Source organism: Pan troglodytes, chromosome 7 (genome assembly GCF_028858775.2).
Source record: "Pan troglodytes isolate AG18354 chromosome 7, NHGRI_mPanTro3-v2.0_pri, whole genome shotgun sequence".
In the NCBI taxonomy this organism is placed as follows: Eukaryota; Metazoa; Chordata; class Mammalia; order Primates; family Hominidae; genus Pan; species Pan troglodytes.
In genome coordinates this window covers 73,895,251-73,915,103 of record NC_072405.2, presented here as the reverse complement: position 1 = coordinate 73,915,103, position 19,853 = coordinate 73,895,251, and the positions used below count along the sequence as shown (strand labels likewise).

The 19,853-nt window shown below is 37.8% G+C and overlaps 1 pseudogene; it reads left to right on the top strand.

Annotated features, from left to right (window-relative positions):
- The first annotated feature begins 4,804 nt into the window (after positions 1-4,804).
- LOC129135610 (tigger transposable element-derived protein 1-like) lies at positions 4,805-7,823 on the top strand (annotated as a pseudogene).
- Positions 7,824-19,853: the final 12,030 nt, after the last annotated feature.

Sequence of the window (19,853 nt, the reverse complement as noted above, 5' to 3'; positions counted from 1 at the left end):
TAGCCTGGAGGTTCTGCTTCCTGTGTCCCGCTTTGTGCCTCCTGACCTGACAATAGCAATGAGCCAGCTTTGCAGGTTAAGAAGGTCTAATGGATATTCTGGGGTGCAGGGGTGCATCAAGAACCTACTCACCTCCTGGGAGCCTCATTCTTTCTCTTGTGGCCAATGACTAGGACGGGTAAAATAACAAGGTGGAAAAAACAATTATTTAGGGATCGAAGCTGAATCAGGATCCCCAGCTGTTTCCCATGGTTTCCCTGTCCCTGTCACCTGGCACTATGAGGGCCCAACTCTGAGGGCTGGACTCGTTGTTGGGTTGTCATTGCTGCTGCTGTTTTATGGAGAGAAGCAGGAAGTCTCCCTCGCTCTGCCTGCTAGGAGGGAACCCATGGAATACACTGAAAAAGGGACCCCTCCTCCCCAGAACTTGGGATAGTATTGTTATAAGTCTTTTTGTTATGTTATAGTTTTTATGTCTTGAACTTAAAAAAAAATAGGTCTCTTGAGTAAAGAATATGCAAGTGAACCATGAGGTTGATCAGCACTGACTAACGAGGTATGGCTCAGTCCTTGCAGTCCCACAGCTGCCTGTGGTCCTACCTGGAGCCGCTTTGTGTGCAATGGTCCCTGCTTGAGGTCTCTGCTGACCTCTGGAGATCCAGAGTTACCTATCCATCTTTTTGTCCTGAGTACACAGGTGCCGGTGCAAGTCAAGCCATAGTGTCCAACTTCTTGCATTATGGGTCATCATGGGCTTTGACCTGTCCAGAAAGCCTGTCCTGATTCTGTCTCCGTATGTCTTGATAAACTGCCCCTTCTGGTTACTCTTGCTGCACTTCCAGCTTTTCCTGTCACTGCACCTAGCACCCAGCCCCTAGTTTGTTTGCATCTATATCTGCCTCTCTTAGATTTTGAGTCCAGGGACTCTGTTTTGCTTATTTGTTATTTTTTCCATTTTTTATTTCTCTAGAGACAGAGTCTTGATCTTGCCCAGGCTGGAGTGCAGTGGTGCAATTAGGGCTCACTGCAGCCTCAAACTGCTAATTTTACATTGTTTGTAGAGACAGAGTCTCACTGTGTTGCCCAGGCTGGTCTTGAGCTCCTGGGCTAAAATGATCCTCCCTCCTTAGCCTCCCAAATGCTGGAATTAAAGCATGAGCCACTAAGCCCAGCCAGGGACTGTGTTTTGATCCCTCCTGTGCTTCAAGAGTATCTAACTAAAGCATCTGACAGCCAGTCCACCCTTGATTAGTATTTATTGAATAAGTGAACAAGTGAATGAATATATTGTGTTCAGTTCTGAACCCAAAACTGCACCAATACTGGGAGAGGATGCAGCTCATTAAGTAACGCTGCTTTCTGGTGCGTGAAGAACTCAAAACAGCTTTGATTCAAAATGTTGGCAAAATAGACTGCCTCCACTATTTTGACTTTTTCAGAAATGAATTGATGAGGTAATACATTTTGAAGCAATGCCACAGAAATATACCGTGCTGTGCTTTTGAGACTGGAGTATAACGGGGATGTTGTGTGTCTGGTTTATGTCCTTGTCAGAGTTAGAAGGAATGGAGTTACTGGTCTCATCCTAGGAACTGCAGACTCAAGAAGGAGCCTTCCTTTTTGGAGATTTGTTTCTCTTCCTTCATGGGTAGGGGAAGAGAATTGGCACATGAAATGTGTGATCTGCTATAAGGAAGCCGCCAGCTAGGCCATCCTTGGGTATGATAACATGCCTTTATTATTTATGAATATTTGCTAAAATGATCTACATGATTGATTGGAGCACTCAAGGGCAAAGTTTCTGGGATTCCAGAGCACCTAAGCTCAACCCTTACACTTGGAGAAATTGTTCAATTGAAAAACCTGAATTTTCTGAGTGTATAAGTGTTTTATTTGTGCAACTCTACAAGCTAATTTTAGTCACCCAGTGAACATGTGGCATGATATATTCCAGGCTAGGTCTGGCTTTTTTTTTCATGCAGTCTTGCATTGTTAACATGTTTGTTTCTTATGCTTGCATATTTAATTGCATATATAATTATAGCTACACTTAAAAAAATCTCCCCATAGGAGCTAAGGCAAGGAGGGCAACGCATAGGGCTTGTAACCCCATTTCACCCTCCCACATCCATGGATCATGACTATTTGATAATAGTATCCTTTCCTGCACATTTGAGTGTGGCCTCAGATCTCTCCATGGTGCTTCAGGCAGCTACTGTCAATGGCAAGCAATAGAAGCCTCTATCACTGAACTCAGGTGTGTGGTATCATAATGTTATGCTGTCATTACATACCACAAATGAAAATAAGTATTTGCAACTCATCATTTAAAACAAGTCTTCAAACTTTTTATCTAAAGGGCCAGATAGTATATATTTTAGGCTTTGCAGACCACATATGCCCTCTCATGCATAGTCTTCTTTGTTTTTGTTTCTTTCTTTGTTTAAAAAACAATTACTTAAAACTATAAAAATTATTCTTACCTCTATAAGGCCATACAGAACAAAATCCAGTGAATATTAAATTAAGGCTGCAGGTTGTATTTGGCCCATTAGTTATATACTGTTGACTCCTGATTTAAAATATTGTGTCTCGAAAGTATGTATAGATGGTGATAGTTTTTACCATGGAAATCTTTGGTAGATAAATGTAATTCTGAGGTTACAGGGTGTCTATTTTATGACATGAAATTATGCATGATTAGAAATTCTAATATGTATAATTCAAGTCACTTTGAGTACTCAAAATATAATGCCTCTGTAAGTGTGGCATGAATTATGTGTTCTTATTGGGTTATATAGCTTGCAGTTTAGGCACCAAATCAGACTGATTGGAAACAACTGACACTGTTTTTTTTTTGGGGGGGGGAATAATTTTGGAAATTCAGGCAGGGGTTGAGTATAGGCTTATGTGAATATCTGTTGATACAAAAATTATTTTATAGCAAGTGAAAGTATAAGTGGTTGTGGAGAGGTGACTAACGTTCTAGAAAAATCAACCTGCCCTGGATATGAGGTTTGGTTTTGAACCATGAGGCTTCAGGAAGTTCCATTTGCCTCAGCACATGAGTAAGTGGCTGTGTCCTTTATGCATCCACTCATTTTTATCTCCTGGTTGCCATGAAACTTCAGAAACTTGCTGCACGTGGCTGTGATGTCTCTCATTTGATACCACTTTTCTGTATTTTCTGAAGGTGACTTTGGTTCCTTTCTTTTCAGTCTGTAGAAAATGACAATCCTGAGGTCAGTGTTGTGTTTCTATGCATGTCTTTTTGCCCATTAAACCAAGATACTTTAGTGGATACTTATGGCCAAAGTGAAGACCCTTAAGGTGAATAAAAATGTACTGATGAAAAATGGGCAGACAGAATTATGTTGATCTTGATGGTTCTAGAAACAAGAATAAACCCAGAACTGTCATCCTGGAGCATAATACCATTAAACTAGGCCCATTAGTTGGAATAATTTTCAGGAATGCAAAATTGGCAACTTGCCCCTGTTGTCAACTTGTGAATCTTAGAAACATATTGGATTATTATTGTCTGTCTTCACCGAAGCATATGCCTTGTTAGGTGTGGATAGTCCAGGAAGGTATGCAAAACCTGTCTGGGCTCATGTTTGCAGTATTGAGGCTGTACAGAACAAAATCCAGTGAATATTAAATAGATCCAGTTTACCCCTCCCCCTGTATCGGGTATTTTTATTGGGTATTTTTTTGTTTTGCTTTTTTTTTTTTTTTTTTGCTTTTTCACGTTCTTTGTAGGGAGATAGAAAAGTGATCATATATATTCATGTATATATATGAAAATCAGGATATATAATGAAATATGAACCATTTATGTTTGCCTTTCCTCTCTATGATAACACATCACATCTACATAGAGGACATCAATTACAGTACAAGGGTATGGTTTCATTGGAGTCAGAAGTTCTTGGCACAGGTAAGCTCTCAATCATTGTTGACTACATAAGAAGACCAGGGTTCAAGTCTTGGCTCCATTCTTTATGAGTTGTGTGATCTAAATTTTTTGGAGCCTTAAATTTTACCTGTAAAATTGGGCAAATAATAATACCTAATTTATAGGGTGGTAGTTCTGATTAAATGAGACACTATATTTGATAGAAGTTACTTATACTGTGTAGAGAGTTATATAAATGTTAATTAATTTAATTTAAACATATATTGGCGATATTTCTCCCCTCTGGCTTCTTGCCTGGTAACTCTTCCAGGCCCCAGAGATCCGTGCTGGCTGTCTCCATAAGACATCGGTGCAGATGAAGCATGTGGTAGCGGCTGAGTTCTCCACTTCCATCTGGATGTTTTTGGCATTGTGCAGACATTGTTGCAACATGCTGAAGTCACAGTATAAGCTAATATTTTTAAAAAATCCCCACACTCTATTAATTGTGTGTGGTTGATACTTGTCATGTAGGTTCTTGTCCTCCAAGAACTTACCTTCTAAGACTTTCCCAGCCACCCATTCATAACAGGTAATGCTGTTGGGAGGCTGCAGTTTGATCTTCAGGAATGAATTTTTATTTCTCTCAATGGGATTTGTATCCCTAAACATCCTGACAGAAAGTCATTTGAGAAAAATCCATATGCTAAATAACTGTACTTCAGAAGTTAAAAAAACAACAAAAAAACTATAGAATATTCTACAATCAAGTGACTTACCAATTAAAAAAAAAGCACAAAAATGTGAAGTGTGGCACTAAATACAGCATGAAAAGAGTACTTGCTTACAGTATGAGAGCTGAAACAAGAAGACACAGCGTTGTCTTGTTTGACCTCGGCCGGGAACATGCGTGTCTGGCACCTCAGATTGTTCCTCTGCCTCTGTACGTATCCAGGAATGACTGTGAAAGAGCCACAAGTACTGATTTCGGGGTTACAAATAAATTTTAGCAAATAGGTAAAATCACAAATGTGGAAACTGAACAGCGAGGTTCGACTTTTTAAAATATGAGATTATACTGGATTTTAGTTTACGGGAACATGATTCATTGTTTTATTGTTTGAAGTCAGTGTGTATTATTAGTTAAGATGCCTAATCTCTTGTAACAAAAAGGAATCTAAATTAAAGTAGATTTAAAAAATGCAGGGCTTTCCTCCTTTTCTTGTAAAAATTATATAAATGCCTAAAGTGAGCTGTCCTTGTTGGCAAATAGCAGTGCTGCAATCCCTGGATTGCAGGCACTTCTGTGTTCCAGCTCACAGGAAGGACCAAGAAAATAAGTCCAGGACAAAGGATCCCTTTTTAATATAGTGATATGGATGTTGAACACATTACTTCCACTCACATTCTAATTGATCAATGAGCTGGCTAGGAAATGTATTTTTCATGGAGAAGTCATGAGTCCAAGCATAGGTGTCAAATGGACTTTGGTAGTCACATAACTGTCTAGGAATAATACCGTATTACATTGGCTTTACCTAATAATGTTATTCATTTTAAAGCCATGAGGTAGTGATAACAACAGCAACACAGGTATACTCATTCTGTCGTGCTTTGCTTTGTTGAGCTTCACTGAGTTTTTACAAACTGAGGTTTGTGGCAACCCTGCTTTGAGCAAGTCTACCAGTACCATTTTTTTTTTCAATAGCTGTGCTCACTTTGTTTCTGGGGCACATTTTGGTAATTCTCACGATATTTCAAATGTTTATTATTATTATTATTATTATTATTACACCTGTTATGGTGATCTGTGATCAGTGATCTCTGATGTTGCTATCGTAACTGGTTTGTGACATCATGAATTGCGCCAATATAAGATAGCAGGCTGGGTGTGGTGGCTCACACCTGTAATCCCAGCACTTTGGGAGGCTGAGGTGGGCAGATAGCTTGAGTCTAGGAGTTTGAGACCAGCCTGGGTAACACAGTGAAGCCCTGTCTCTACAAAAAAATTAAAAATACAAAAATTAGTCGAGTTCAGTGGTGCATGCCTGTAGTTTCAGTTACTCAGGAGGCTGAGGTGGGAGGATTGCTGGAGCCTGGGAGGTTGAGGCTGCAGTGAGCTGTGATTGCACCACTGCACTTCAGCCTGGGTGATAGAGTGAGACCCTATCTAAAAAAAAAAAGATAGCAAACTTAATTGATAAATATTGTGTGTGTTCTGACTGCTCCACTGACCAGCCATTCCCTGTCTGTCTCCCTCTGTTTGGGGCTTCTTATTCCCTGAGACAACATAACTGAAATTAGGCCAATTAATGACCCTACGATAATACCTTTAAGTGTTCAAGTGAAAGGAAGAGTTGCATGTCTCTCAGTTTAAATCAAAAGTTAGAAATAATTAAGCTTATTGAGGATGGCATGTTGAAAACCAAGATAGGCTGAAAGCTAGGCCTCTTGTACCAAACAGTTAGCCAAGTTGTGAATGCAAAGAAAAAGTTATTGAAGGAAATTAAGTGTTACTTCACTAAACACATGAAGATTAAGAAAGCAAAACAGGCTTAGTGCTGATATGGTGAAGACTTTAGTGGCTTGAATAGAAGATCCAACCAGCCACATTCCCTTAAGCCAAAGCTTAATCCAGAGCAAGGCCCTAATTCTTCAATTCTATGAAGGCTGAGAGAGATGAGGAAGCTGCAGAAGAAGAGTTGGAAGCTAGCAGAGGTTGGTTTGTGAGGCTTAAGGAAAGAAGCCATCTCTATAACATAAAAGTGCAAGGTGAAGCAGCAAGTGCTGATGAAGAAGCTGTAGCAAGTTATCCAGAAGATCTAGCTAAGATCATTGATGAAGGTGGCTACACTAAACAACAGACTTTCTATGTAGATAAAACTGCCTTCTATTGGGAGAAGATGCCATCTAGGCTTTTCATAGCTAGAGAGGAGAAGTCAATGCCTGGCTTCAAAGCTTCAAATGACAGGCTGACTCTTGTTAGAGGCTAATGTAGCTGGTGACTTTAAGTTGAAGCCAATGCTCATTTACCATTCTGAAAGTCCTAGGGCCCTTAAGAATTCTATATTTAATCTACTCTGCCTTTCATTATAAATAGAACAACAAAGCCTGGATGACAGCACATTTGTTTACAGTATGGTTTACTGAATATTTTAGGCCTACTACTGAGATCTACTGCTCAGAAACAAAGATTCTTTTCAAAAGAATACTGTTCATGGACAATGGACCTGGCCACCCAAGAGCTCTGATGGAGATGTAGAAGGAGGTGAGTGCTATTTTCATGCCTGCTAAAACAACATCCATTCTGCAGCCCATGGATCAAGGGGTAATTTCCACTTTCAAGTCTTATTATTTAAGAAATATGTTTCATAAACCTATAGCTGCTATAGATAGCAATGCCTCAGACGCATCTGGGCAAAGTACATTGAAAATCTTATGGAAATGATTCACCATTCTAGATGGCTTTAAGAACATATGTGACTTAGAGGAGGTCAAAATATCAACATTAACAGGAGTTTGGAAGAAGTTGATTCCAACACTCTTGAATGACTTTGAGGGGTTTGAGACTTCAGTAAAGGAAGTAATTGCAGATGTGGTGGAAATAACAAGAGAAGCAGAAATAGAAGTGGAGCCTGAAGATGTGACTGATTTGCTGCAATTTCATAACACTTGAATGGATGAGGAATTGCTTCTTATGGATAAGCAAAGAAAGTGGTTTCTTGAGATGAAATATACTCCTGGTGAAGATGCTATAAACATTGCTGAAATGACAACAACAATACACTTAGAATATTACATCAAAGAAGTGGCAGGCTGTGAGAGGATTAACTCTAATTTTGAAAAAAGTTCTGTCAGTAAAATGCTATCAACAGCCATCACATGCTACACACAATCTTTCATGAAAGAACAAGTCAATCTATGAGGCAAATTTCATTGTTGTCTTAAGAAAGTGCCATGGGCACCCCAACCTTCAGCCACCCTGGTCTTACTAGTGTTGCCTTCTCCAAAGCCTAACACTGTCTTTGCAGTGATCAACATTGAAGCAAGCAAGGCAAAAAATTATGACTCACTGAAGGCTCAGATGATCATTAGCATTTTGTAGCCCAAGTGTTTTCTAACTAAGGTATGTATAATTATTTAAATGTAATGCTGTTGCAAACTTAGTAGACTACAGTATAGTGTAAATAAAGCTTCTATATACACTGGGAAACCAAAAATTTTGTGTGACTCACTTTACTGCAGTGGTTTGGAACCAAACCTGCAATGTCTCTGAGGTATGCCTGCATTAATAACAACACAACAGTGATAGTGAAAACCTTAATCATGTAGTGCTAACCCATCCTTAACACTTATTTTGGATTTTTAAATCCAAATAAGACTCTGCCAAGCACCTGACATGATTATATTGAATGTAAGTTTTTGGTTAAGCATAAAAACAGTGAATTTACCTGGCCATGTTTAGTTCAGATATGCCTTCTGTTAAAGAGTAACAAACTGCTTTTCCATAAATTTTCCAGAAAATTTTTTATTTAAAGAAAGCATTATCAAATGTCAGAATGACAGATATGGAAGGAGAGACAGAGTGGAAGAAAACAGATGCCTTGGAAATGCAGGTGAAATCACATTTGCAAAAATCATAACAGAAAATTATGACAGTGAGAGACATCTGATGATCTAACCAACTCCATCTTGGCATGAATGTGGTGAAAAGGGAACACTTTTACACTGCTGGTGGGAATGTAATCTAGTACAACCACTATGGAAAAACAATATAGAGATTCCTCAAAGAAATAATAGTAGATCTACAATTTGATCCAGCAATCCCACTACTGGGTGTCTACCCCAAAGAAAAGAAGTCATTATATGAAAAAGGCACTTGCACACACATGTTTACAGCAGCACAATTTGCAACAGCAAAAATATGTATATATACATACATGCATACACACCATGGAATACCACTCAGCCATAAAAAGGAATGAAAATATAGCATTTGAAGCAACCTTGATTGAGTTGGAGACCTTTATTCTAAGTAAAGTAACTCAGGAATGGAAAACCAAACATCGTATGTTCTCACTTATAAGTGGGAGCTAAGCTGTGAGGATGCAAAGGCAGAAGAATGATACAATGTACTTTGGGGACTCGGGGGGAAGGGTGGAAAGCAGGGTGAGGGATAAAAGACTACATATGGGGTACAGTGTACATTGCTCGGGTGATGGGTGCACCAAAACCTTAGAAATTACCACTAAAGAATTTATCCGTGTAACCAAACACCACCTGTTCCCCCAAAACTACTACAATAATAATAATAATAATAATAATAATAATAATAATAAAAGACAGGCATTAGAGGTTTGTGAAACTATTGGAAGGCTAGGGTGAGTGGATGTCAAGAAAACTGTCTCTAGTAGACAAGAAATCAAGAAATGCTGCAATCACAGAGCATCTGGCAATGATCTTGGCTACTTGCAGCCCCCACATTTAATGATTGGCAGAAGGATGCCTGGAAGCTGCCATCGAAATCTTACATCTGCCCTCTGCCAAAGTTCACCCACCTGCCTGCTATTGCCCCAGGAGCAACAATAGCTTCAGCATTTCCTCTGACTTTCAAATCTCAGGTTAGTTCTCTCATTGGCAGAATCTAACCTGGACCCTTGCAGACAATGTAGCTCCCAGGCTTCCAAACCTTCCATAAGGGGAGAGCATAAAAGAAGGAAAATGTTGTTAAATTGCTGACAGATAATCAAACACCTCTGAGTAGGGCATTGCCATGGCTCCAATGGTGAACATGCTCCTCTCTGGCTACAGTGAGTAATTCAGGGATGAAAATTAGTCCTCAACTTATCCAATTAGAGTAAATTTCAGAGATTTTCATGGGACACTAGAAAACAGGCTGTACGTGAATATGGGAGGGCAGGAAACTAAAGGTAGAGTCAATTTGTGGTCAAAAAGATAGAACTTGGTGAGAATCATGCCCAACACACAGAGGAAAAGAGAACTAAGCCAAGAGATCAAATTCTGATGACAGCCTTTGAGCTCCTGTATTCAGCTATGCCTGAAGCTGATCCTACTATTGGACTTACCAATTTTATGAACCTAAAATTTCTAGGTTAGTTTTTGGTCATTACTAACTGAAGACTATTTAGAAGATCATTGCAGTAGTCCAGTTTCAGTTCCACAGATGTTTATTTTGGAATATAATAATTAATCGAACATGGTTCCTGATCCTAAACATCTCATTAACAAGACACATTCACAACTAACTATAATCCCATCAAAAGAAAATCATCCTTGATGCCAGATTTTAGCCCAAATGAACAAAGCCGTCTGACCAGCCTTGAATGTGTCAGATAATCAGACAACATTCTGATGTTTCTGCCAGAACACCATTGGATCCTATGCTGCAAATAAGACATAGCAGTTGTCCCTGTTGTCCCAGGGGTTCTGCAGTTCCTCTGGCAGGTGGCCCACCATAAATAACTGTGGAAGTGAAGTGGAATAGAGGTATAGCTACAAAGATCTGGGCATTAATATTATTTGTCAAAAGCAACTGATTATTGATAAAAGCTTTGTTACCACTTCTTTCCCCCTTTTATCTTTTGCCCACCCTCAACAAAATGACTTCAGCAGATGCAAGGGCAGTGTGGTCCTCATGGTTTCAGAGGATGTCACAGGGAAGTGGCAGTGTTATTGTATGTTATTGTTACTTATCTAATTAAATGCCAGGGTACAATAAGGACTTATTGTTTCTCTTGTAGTTCTCTAAAAGGAGGAATATAGAGTTCAAACAACTGTATAGGAAAAAAATCTAATAATCTAATCAAAAGTGGGCAAAATATTTGAATAGACATTTTTCAAAAGAAGACATACACATGGCAAACAGTCATATGAAAAGATGCTCAACATCACTGATCATCAGAGAAATGCAAATCAAAACTACAATGAGGTGCCATCTCACCCAAGTTAAAGTGGCTTTTATCCAAAAGTCAGGCAATAACAAATGCTGGTGAGGATGTGGAGAAAAGGGAACTCTCATACACTGTTGGTGGGAATGCAAACTAGTACAACCACTGTGGAGAACAGTTTGAGGGTTCCCCCAAAACTAAAAATTGAGCTACCATATGATCCAGCAATCCCACTACTGGGTATATATCCAAAAGAAAGGAAATTAGCACGTTGAAGAGCTGTCTTCATGCCTATGTTTGTTGCAGCACTGTTTATAATAGCTAAGACTTGGAAGCAACCTAAGTGTCCATCAACAGATGAATGGATAAAGAAAATGTGGTACATATACACAATGGAGTACAATTGAGCCATAAAAATGAATGAGAGCCAGTCATTCTCAACAACATGGATGGAACTGGAGATCATTATGTAAAGTGAAATGAGCCAGGCACAGAAAAACAAACGTTACATGTTCTCATTTATTTGTAAGATCTAAAAATCAAAACAATTGAACTCATGGACATAGAGATTAGAAGGACAGTTGCCAGAGGCTGAGAAGGGTAGTGGGGAGTTGGGGGGGAGGTAAGGATTGTTAATGGATACAAAAAAATAGAAAGAATGGATAAGACCTACTATTTGATAGTACAGTAGGGTGACTATAGTCAATAATAATTGTACATTTTAAAATAACTTAGAGAGTATAATTGGATTGTTTGTAACTCAAAGGATGAATGCTTGAGGGGATGGCTACCCCATTCTTCATGATGTTCTTATTTCACATTGCATGCCTGTATCAAAGCATCTCATGTACCCTGTAAATATATATACCTACTATGTACTCACAAAAATAAAAAAAATACAAGCTCAAAAAAATAAATAAAAGGAGGGATATCTTTTATTCTATATATGTAGGTACACCTGTGCATATATTTTCCTTTTGTTGAAGTGTGGGTGGTAATAGCGCTGAACACCTCATCTCACTTGGTAGCTTTTTGAAAAGTTTGCACTCAAGATATCCTCTGGTAGGCAATACTCACAGGAGCTCCCAAATAAAACAATTTGCTAAGACTTCATTCATAGATGACTTAACTTGGGAAGATTGTTTCTCTACGGGCAATGCTTATCTTAATCAAAGATGGAAACATTTGGACAAAGTCATTCATAACTATAACTCAATATTATTACATGTCATTCCATGGAATAGATTGAATCCAAAGGGAGATTTTAATTAAGGAGCCAGTGTTACACTTACTAATTAGGCCTTCCCTGCTTATATTCTTCCATGAAGCAGATTTCTTGTCAGAGTGGAAAATGTCTCTATAACTGGTTTTCTCTCTCCATATGGCTGCCTCTGTGTCAGAAATTGAAGTCCATAGGACTTCGATGGGGGAGATTTGACTGTGAAGGATGCTGGTTAGAGCAATGGCCTTTTTGCTTCAGATGCCATGTATGAAAGGCTTCTTCCATTCCTCATAAACAATTGTTTATTCTTTAAACATTTGAAAATGCCCTGACTGTCTCACATGTGAGTAATGATGGTTTGGAGTTGTATCCTTTTCTCTGGGGCACAATATAGTCATATCTCATTTACTTTTCCCAATTAATCATGAAATCTCCTTTCTCTACTCATTTTATCGGAAAGGACATTTTTGCCTCTAGTGATTTTTTTTTTTGGTACCTGAATTATCGAAGAACCCTAGGCATTACTCAGTCTCGAAAGGTAACTTGTGCTTCCAAATAGAGTCGTGAACCACATAGTAACATTTGGTCAACAATGGATGGTGTAAATGATGATTTATAAGGTTAAATATATTTGACTACACATTTTCTGTGTTTAGTGCAAAATACTTATCATTGTGTTACAATTGCCTACTGTATTCAGTACAGTAACATGCTATACAGGTTTATAGCCTAGCAGAAATAGGCTATACCAAACAACCTAGATGTGTATGTGTAGTAGGCTATGCCATCTAGGTTTGTATAAACACCCTCTATGATGTTTGCACAATATTGAAATAACCTAACAACACATTTCTCAGAATGTGTCCCTATGGTTAGGTGATGTATGACTGTCCTAGGCAAGGAAAGAACTAGAATTTCTCATCAGTCTACCAAGAGGTCTCAGTTCTAGATATCTTGATTTCAGGCTGCTGAAAGCTGATGCTGTCTAGTTTATTCTATCCTCATCCACTGCCCTATAAGGTTTTCACCCTATCAAGTTAAAGGCCTTAATCTATATTTTACATGCGCTGCCATTTCTGAGGTACAAGCATCATGCTACTGTTTGGAAACTTCCTCTCACTCTTGAACTTCAAGGGCTTGGCTTTGATTTTAGATCCCCAATTTATACTCCTTGTTCCTTTATGAAACACTTACCTTTAAGGCCCTTAGGGTATTTTTTTTTCCTGCCAGCAAACTTCACCTAGAAGCACTTTAACCCATGAGAGAAGTATAGTGTGATTGAACTCCCAAAAAAGAAGAGGACAGAATTTTAATCTCTTCCCCCCTAGAAGGCCCCTTGACCTTTATATAAATTTGTCTGCTTTCTTAGTAGTCAGTTTGTCTAGTAAGGAGCATGAGGGTCAATCTTTGACAAGCTATGAAGAGTGCCATTGTACCTTTCCTCCAGGGATATGTGTAGCTTTACATTTTATTTGTGTTCAACAGAGAGAGGCCGTTCATCTATGCAGATAAGATGAAAAGGATCATCAGCTGCAAGCTGACTTTCTGCTTCCATGAAGGCCTAGATTTGATTGATAGCTTCTTTCTCAGAAAATGTTTAGTTTTTCTCTCCAGGTGTTTTGCCAGAACATGGTTTCTAGGATGGTATGGGTGGATTTCTGTACACATTATTGTCCAGACTGGGATAATTTTGAATGTAGGGAACACTGCTTAGTAATTACACTGGGAAAATAGGCCTAAACCAAGGCTGTTGGAGGCAGACAAAGATGTATAGTGACCTTTTGCGTGCAAACCTGCAACTTCCCTGAGTGGTGAGAGGTGTGTGTTGAGGGCAACGCAGGATTAGCTTCTTCACAGCCTTCCCAGGGGCAATGGGTCCAAAACACTTCAGAATTCAAACAGTTCCAACCTGTTTAATGTGAAAAAAGGCTACAAAGGTTATTTTGTTAATTCAGAATCCCGAGAACCAATTTACCTAAGGGAGATAGTAACTTGGCTATAAGGAGTTTGAACAGATTTGTGATCATCATAACCATTAGTTTTAAATGAAGGCTTTTTTTTTCCTTCCATACAAAAAAGCAATAAGCAATAAAGGTCAAATATGTTCAAATATATAAATTTTCCAATTGCTGAAAATAGACTTAGTTCTAAACTCAACCTCAGCTTGTATTCCTTGTATTAGTTTTCTATCAGGATGTGGCTGGACTTGAACAAGACATCATATGCTTTATTGTTTTACATCTCTTCACTCTACCTCAAAGGCACGTGAACATGGTGTCACTTACCTCACCATGTGAACATGGTGTCAAAATTCTGAGCTCCCTTATCCAAAATCTTGTAAATTATTTTATGTCAATAGTCTAAGCATCTATAAGATGAACAATATTAAGAACAAGAAAACATTAACAAGTTAATTATGAATTAGGTTTAGCCAAGAAATGTTGAGGTATTAGAAAATGCATCTTTCAGAAGTATGTTTCAATGCTGCATCTCATGTCTAGGCATAGGCTAACATGTTATGCTGATGAATTTTACTAGAAACTGTGGGTGCTCATGAAAGAGAAGATCAGAAAAAGGTGTCATGTGTTTCCAATATCTAGATGCCATAAAGCACTTCTTCCAATTTAAACATTTTTTTAGAAGGGAGCATTGCTTTGTTGGAAAGAGTTCCCTACTTGTAATAAGGAGACTCAAGAGAATTTGTTCCAAGTCTGGATCTTCCCCTTTTAATCTTTATGCTTCTTGTTCAAATTACTAACTTCTATGAATTAAGTAAAATAACATCCACCTCAAACAACTGTGTGAGGATTAAATGAGATAGAATGTGTGAAAGAACCTGGTACATTATGGACACTCAGGAAAAATGCTGTTTTCCTTCACTCATCAAGTCTTTTTGCAAACAAACATTGAGAGCTCACGATCTCAGGGCGTTTTTCAGTTCTCTGGCTTTGAGAAAATACCACTACTACAATACTTTCTTCTTCAATGTCTTTATTATTCCGCAAATATTTATCGAGGATGATTAAATGTCAATCAGTTATTGAGCGAACAAAATAGTATGGCCCCAATCTTCATGAGAATTAAGTGGGGAAGCAAAAATGGAATGAGGAAACAGAAATACATACAATTTAAAAAGTGTGGAAATTACTATAAAGAAAGCGAACAAGGTACAATAATAGGTAATAATAAATAAAACCCTCGGTTTTACGTTACGTTACGTAGGATGACAGGAAACCTCCCCTTGAAGGTCACATTTCAACTGTGAAAGAAGTGATATTTCGTTTGAGAGCTAAACAACGAAAACGAGAGTCATGAGTAGAGGGGTAATAAGAACATTTTGGATATAGCAACACTATGTTTAAATTTGGAAAATAACGTGGCGATTCAAGGAGCTCCATGCTGGCTGGTGTGCTGCAGCATAGTGAGTAAGCAAGGCAGAGAATGATATGAAAGGCACCTAGGAGGGCATCGGGGAGCAGGTTGCACAGGGTAGGTGCTGAGAAAGGCATTAATGTGTTATCTAAAATACAGTGGAAAGCCACTGAAGAGTTTTCACCAGAGGAGTAACATAATTTAAATTTTTATTTATTTATTTATTTATTTATTTATTTATTTATTTATTTTTGAGATGGAGTCTCACTCTGTTGGCCAGGCTGGAGAGCAGTGGCACGATCTCAGCCCACTGCAAGCTCTGCCTCCTGGGTTCACGCCATTCTCCTGCCTTAGCCTCCCGAGTAGCTGGGACTACAGGCGCCCGCCACCACGCCAGGCTAATTTTTTTTTTTTTTTTTTTTTTTTTTTTTTTTTTTTTTTTTTTTTAGTAGAGGCAGGGTTTCACCATGTTAGCCAGGATGGTCTCGATCTCCTGACTTTGTGAACTGCCCGCCTTGGCCTCCCAAAGTGCTGGGATTACAGGCGTGAACCGCCGCACCCGGCCCCCATAATTTAAATTTTTAATGAGTACTGTTGTTGTTGAGTAGAGAATTAATTGGGGGGTAAAGAGTGGAAGCAGAAGACACATTTGAAGGCTATTACAGGAATTCAGAGAATAAATGGCTGTGGGACTGGAGAAAAAGAGGTGTATGGAATTATAAATTGCCAGGAGTTGATGATATATTTATGTAAGCAGATGGTAAGGGAGAGTTAGGAATGAAGGATGATTCTTTATGTCTCTTTGATAAGGTGGAGAGAAAGAGCATTTACTAAAAAGGAAAAGTTTAGGAGAAGAATTGATTTGGTTAGCGTGGGGACCAAGATTTCAATTATGAACATGTTTCAGATGCTTGTGAGACATCTAAATTTACTCCTAAAAAAAGAGGATTTTATCCATATGGGTATGGAGTTCAAAGAAGAGGTTTAAGCTAGAGGTCAATATTTGGGCACCATTGACATAAACACTGTGTTTAAAGCCATGGGAATGGATGATATCACCTAGGAAGAAAATAGGTAAATATACAAGAAAAGCACCTAGGACTGAGCCAGGGAGAGAAAGAGGATGGGAAAAGGCAGAAGAGGACAGCTAATAAAAATGACAAAACCAGAGGATTTTGTTGTCATGGGAACCAAGACAAGAACATTTAAAATGAAGAGGTGTTAAGTTTAAGTAATAATAAAAAAAAAATTAGTAAGGGAAAAAACTGTCCACTGGATTTAGCAACATGAATATAATTAGTAACCCTCAACAAGAATAGTTTCAGTGGTATGATATGGTTGAAAACCATATTGGAGTGAGTAGAAAAGTGAATGGGAATTCTGGTTCTAATAAGACAAATGACCAAAAAATTTATCTGCTAAAAACATTTGTATATGCTGGATAAACTACAACAACACTTATTTATATGCATAACTGAGCTTTCAGTAAATAAAATTACTATTCTCAAGTGCTGGAAATTCTTATGAAAATTAAAATAAAGCAGTAAGTGTGTGAACAAATGATGTGGCTATCTTTGGAGGGGTTATCCAACTCAGTCATCTAGTGGCCAGTTTTAATAACCATGCAGAAACAGAAGATGGGAACTTAAGACTGTGTGAGGTGAGGAGTTGGAACTAAGGTATCTGCATAAAGTTCAGACTACATTATCAATGAAACTGATAACTAGAAAAAAAATCTACCTATTATTACCAAGAGACAAAAAAGAAAAAAAAATAAGAAGAAGTTGATTGAACATTCTTGGGCTTTGTTTGAAATAATAATAATTTATCTATAAGAATGTAAAACCCCAAGACTAAACTTCATGAAGGGTTGGAATTCACAGTTATACTCTTGGCATTATTTATGTACTCTTTTTTTTTTTTTTTTTTTTTTTTTTTTTTTTTTTTTTTTTTTGAGACGGAGTCTCGCTCTGTCGCCCAGGCTGGAGTGCAGTGGCGCGATCTCGGCTCACTGCAAGCTCCGCCTCCCGGGTTCACGCCATTCTCCTGCCTCAGCCTCCCGAGTAGCTGGGACTACAGGCGCCCGCTACCACGCCCGGCTAATTTTTTGTATTTTTATTAGAGACGGGGTTTCATTGTGTTAGCCAGGATGGTCTCGATCTCCTGACCTCGTGATCCGCCCGCCTCGGCCTCCCAAAGTGCTGGGCCAATAAATCAACACGAAATTTGGTATCAGAATGCAGCAAATATTAAACTCTGGGGGATATTTTCTCAACTCATATCACATAGAATTGTCATGAAGAAAACCTCAGTATAGATGAGCTCATAATCCAAAATTATAAAACATGTAAGAAAATAATCCATAATGAACAAGAGTCATCCAACATCCAACACACATGCACACATACACACATAAACAGGAAGATTATTAGCTCCTTAGTTGAGCAATCTGTTGGAGACTACATATTTATTGGTATTAAAGATGTAAAAAAGATCCAAAAAAGAAAAAAATACCATGAGAAATAAACAGATAAGAAGAAATTAGAAGAAATAAAATCAGTCTGTTCAATTAAAAACTTAAGTGTTGGCAAATCTGTTGATTTGCATCTATAAATGAGTAGGTCTGTGCTGTGTAGTGGAGACATAATTGTGAGATCCTATATCATGGGACCTATCATCTTTTGGGGGAGATTGGTATGATTCAAATGATCAGAAAACAAAAGGATTCAATTAATCCTTTCATAAGTTATTTGAATAACTAAAGTTGAAGAAACAATTAGCAAACTAAAAGACATGTCTGAAATAGAAAGAAGAAAAATAATTCAATTATCTAAAATATGATCTGGAGATATAAATAGATACACATATAAAATTATGTTTTGAAAATGTGGAGAACAGAATTAGAAAGATCAATATATATTTAACAGGAATTCCAGAAAAGGAGGTTAAAAGAGAAGAGGCAATATTTTAAAAAGGCAATGAGAATTTTCCAGAACTGAAATACATATATGAGCCCACCAATTCAAGAAACACATTATATTCCAAGCAAGATAAATAAAAGAAATCCACATGAATATATCATATTGAATCTACAGAACTCCAAAGACAAAGAGAAGATCATAAAAGTAGCCAGAGGGAGTAGACAGATTTTCAGAAAATGAAAAAAAGTTAAACTGATGACAGATTTCTAATCAGTAACAGTAGAATGTAGACAACAATGGAATATCATCTTCAAAATGCTGGGGAAAAAATCCTGTCAACTTAGAATTTAACACATATCTGAATTATAAATCAAGATTGTAGGCAAAATAAAGGTATTTTAGTAAAACTGAGATTGACAACCTAAGAGAAAATTCTGCCCGAATCTCCAGTTGTCTGCTAAGATATTCATGTACATGAGAGATTCCCCAGGAGCCCAGACAAAAAGCAATCTAACATAGAAGTGTATCCTTGAAAGGCAAGAGTGCTTCAGATGAGAGTGGGAGTTTGCTGAGACATTGAAAGATTGCATTCCTTAACCAGCATGAAGCTCAGACTGAGTATATCTCCTCCCAAATCCGTGGCTGATCATTAAGTCACTCGGGAGTAGGAAAGATCACTAAGGGACCAGGCTAAAAATCAAAGCTGGAAGAAAAAATCTGAGCAGAGACCTCAGTGACTGTATACCATGGGAGGAACAGATACTTCAGTTGGAATCCAGGAAGTGAATTGCCAGTTGTCAGAAGAACAAATCTCCAATTTATTATTTGCAACTTTAAGTTCTGACTAAACTTACTAGACATTGAAAGAAATAGAAAATTGTGACCTTCACTCAGGGGAAAAAACACACAATCTATAGAAACTTACTCTGAGTGGGCCCAGATATTGGATTTAGCAGACAAAAGTGTTAAAGCTGATTTATAAATATATTTAAAGAAGTATATTAAAATATGTTCAAATAATTAAAGCAAAATGTAGTAAAAATGATAGAATCAATAGGGAATCACAACAGTAAAATGGACACTATGAAAAAAACCAAATGGATATTATAGCTGAAAACTATAATAACTAAAATAAAAAATACACAGGATAAATTGATTATCACTGAAAATAAGTGAACCTGAAGATAGTTTAATAGAAATTGCATAATCCAAAAAATAAAAAGAAAAAAATTAAAGAAAAATAAACAGTTTTAGAGGTTTTTAGGCAATATCAATAATTCTAACTTAGATGTTATTGGAGTTGAGAACGAGAAGAGAGAGTTGTGCAGAAAAATTATTTGATGATATAAAGGATGAAAATATCCCAAATTTGGTTAAGAACATTAACTTATAGCTCCCAGAAGCTCAATGAAATCCATGTATGATAAACTGTAATAAAACCACAGCAAGACACCTCATAGTAAAACTGCAGGAAGACAAAAATTTGGTGGCGTTATGAAATTTTTTTATTATGGTGGTGGTCACATGACTAT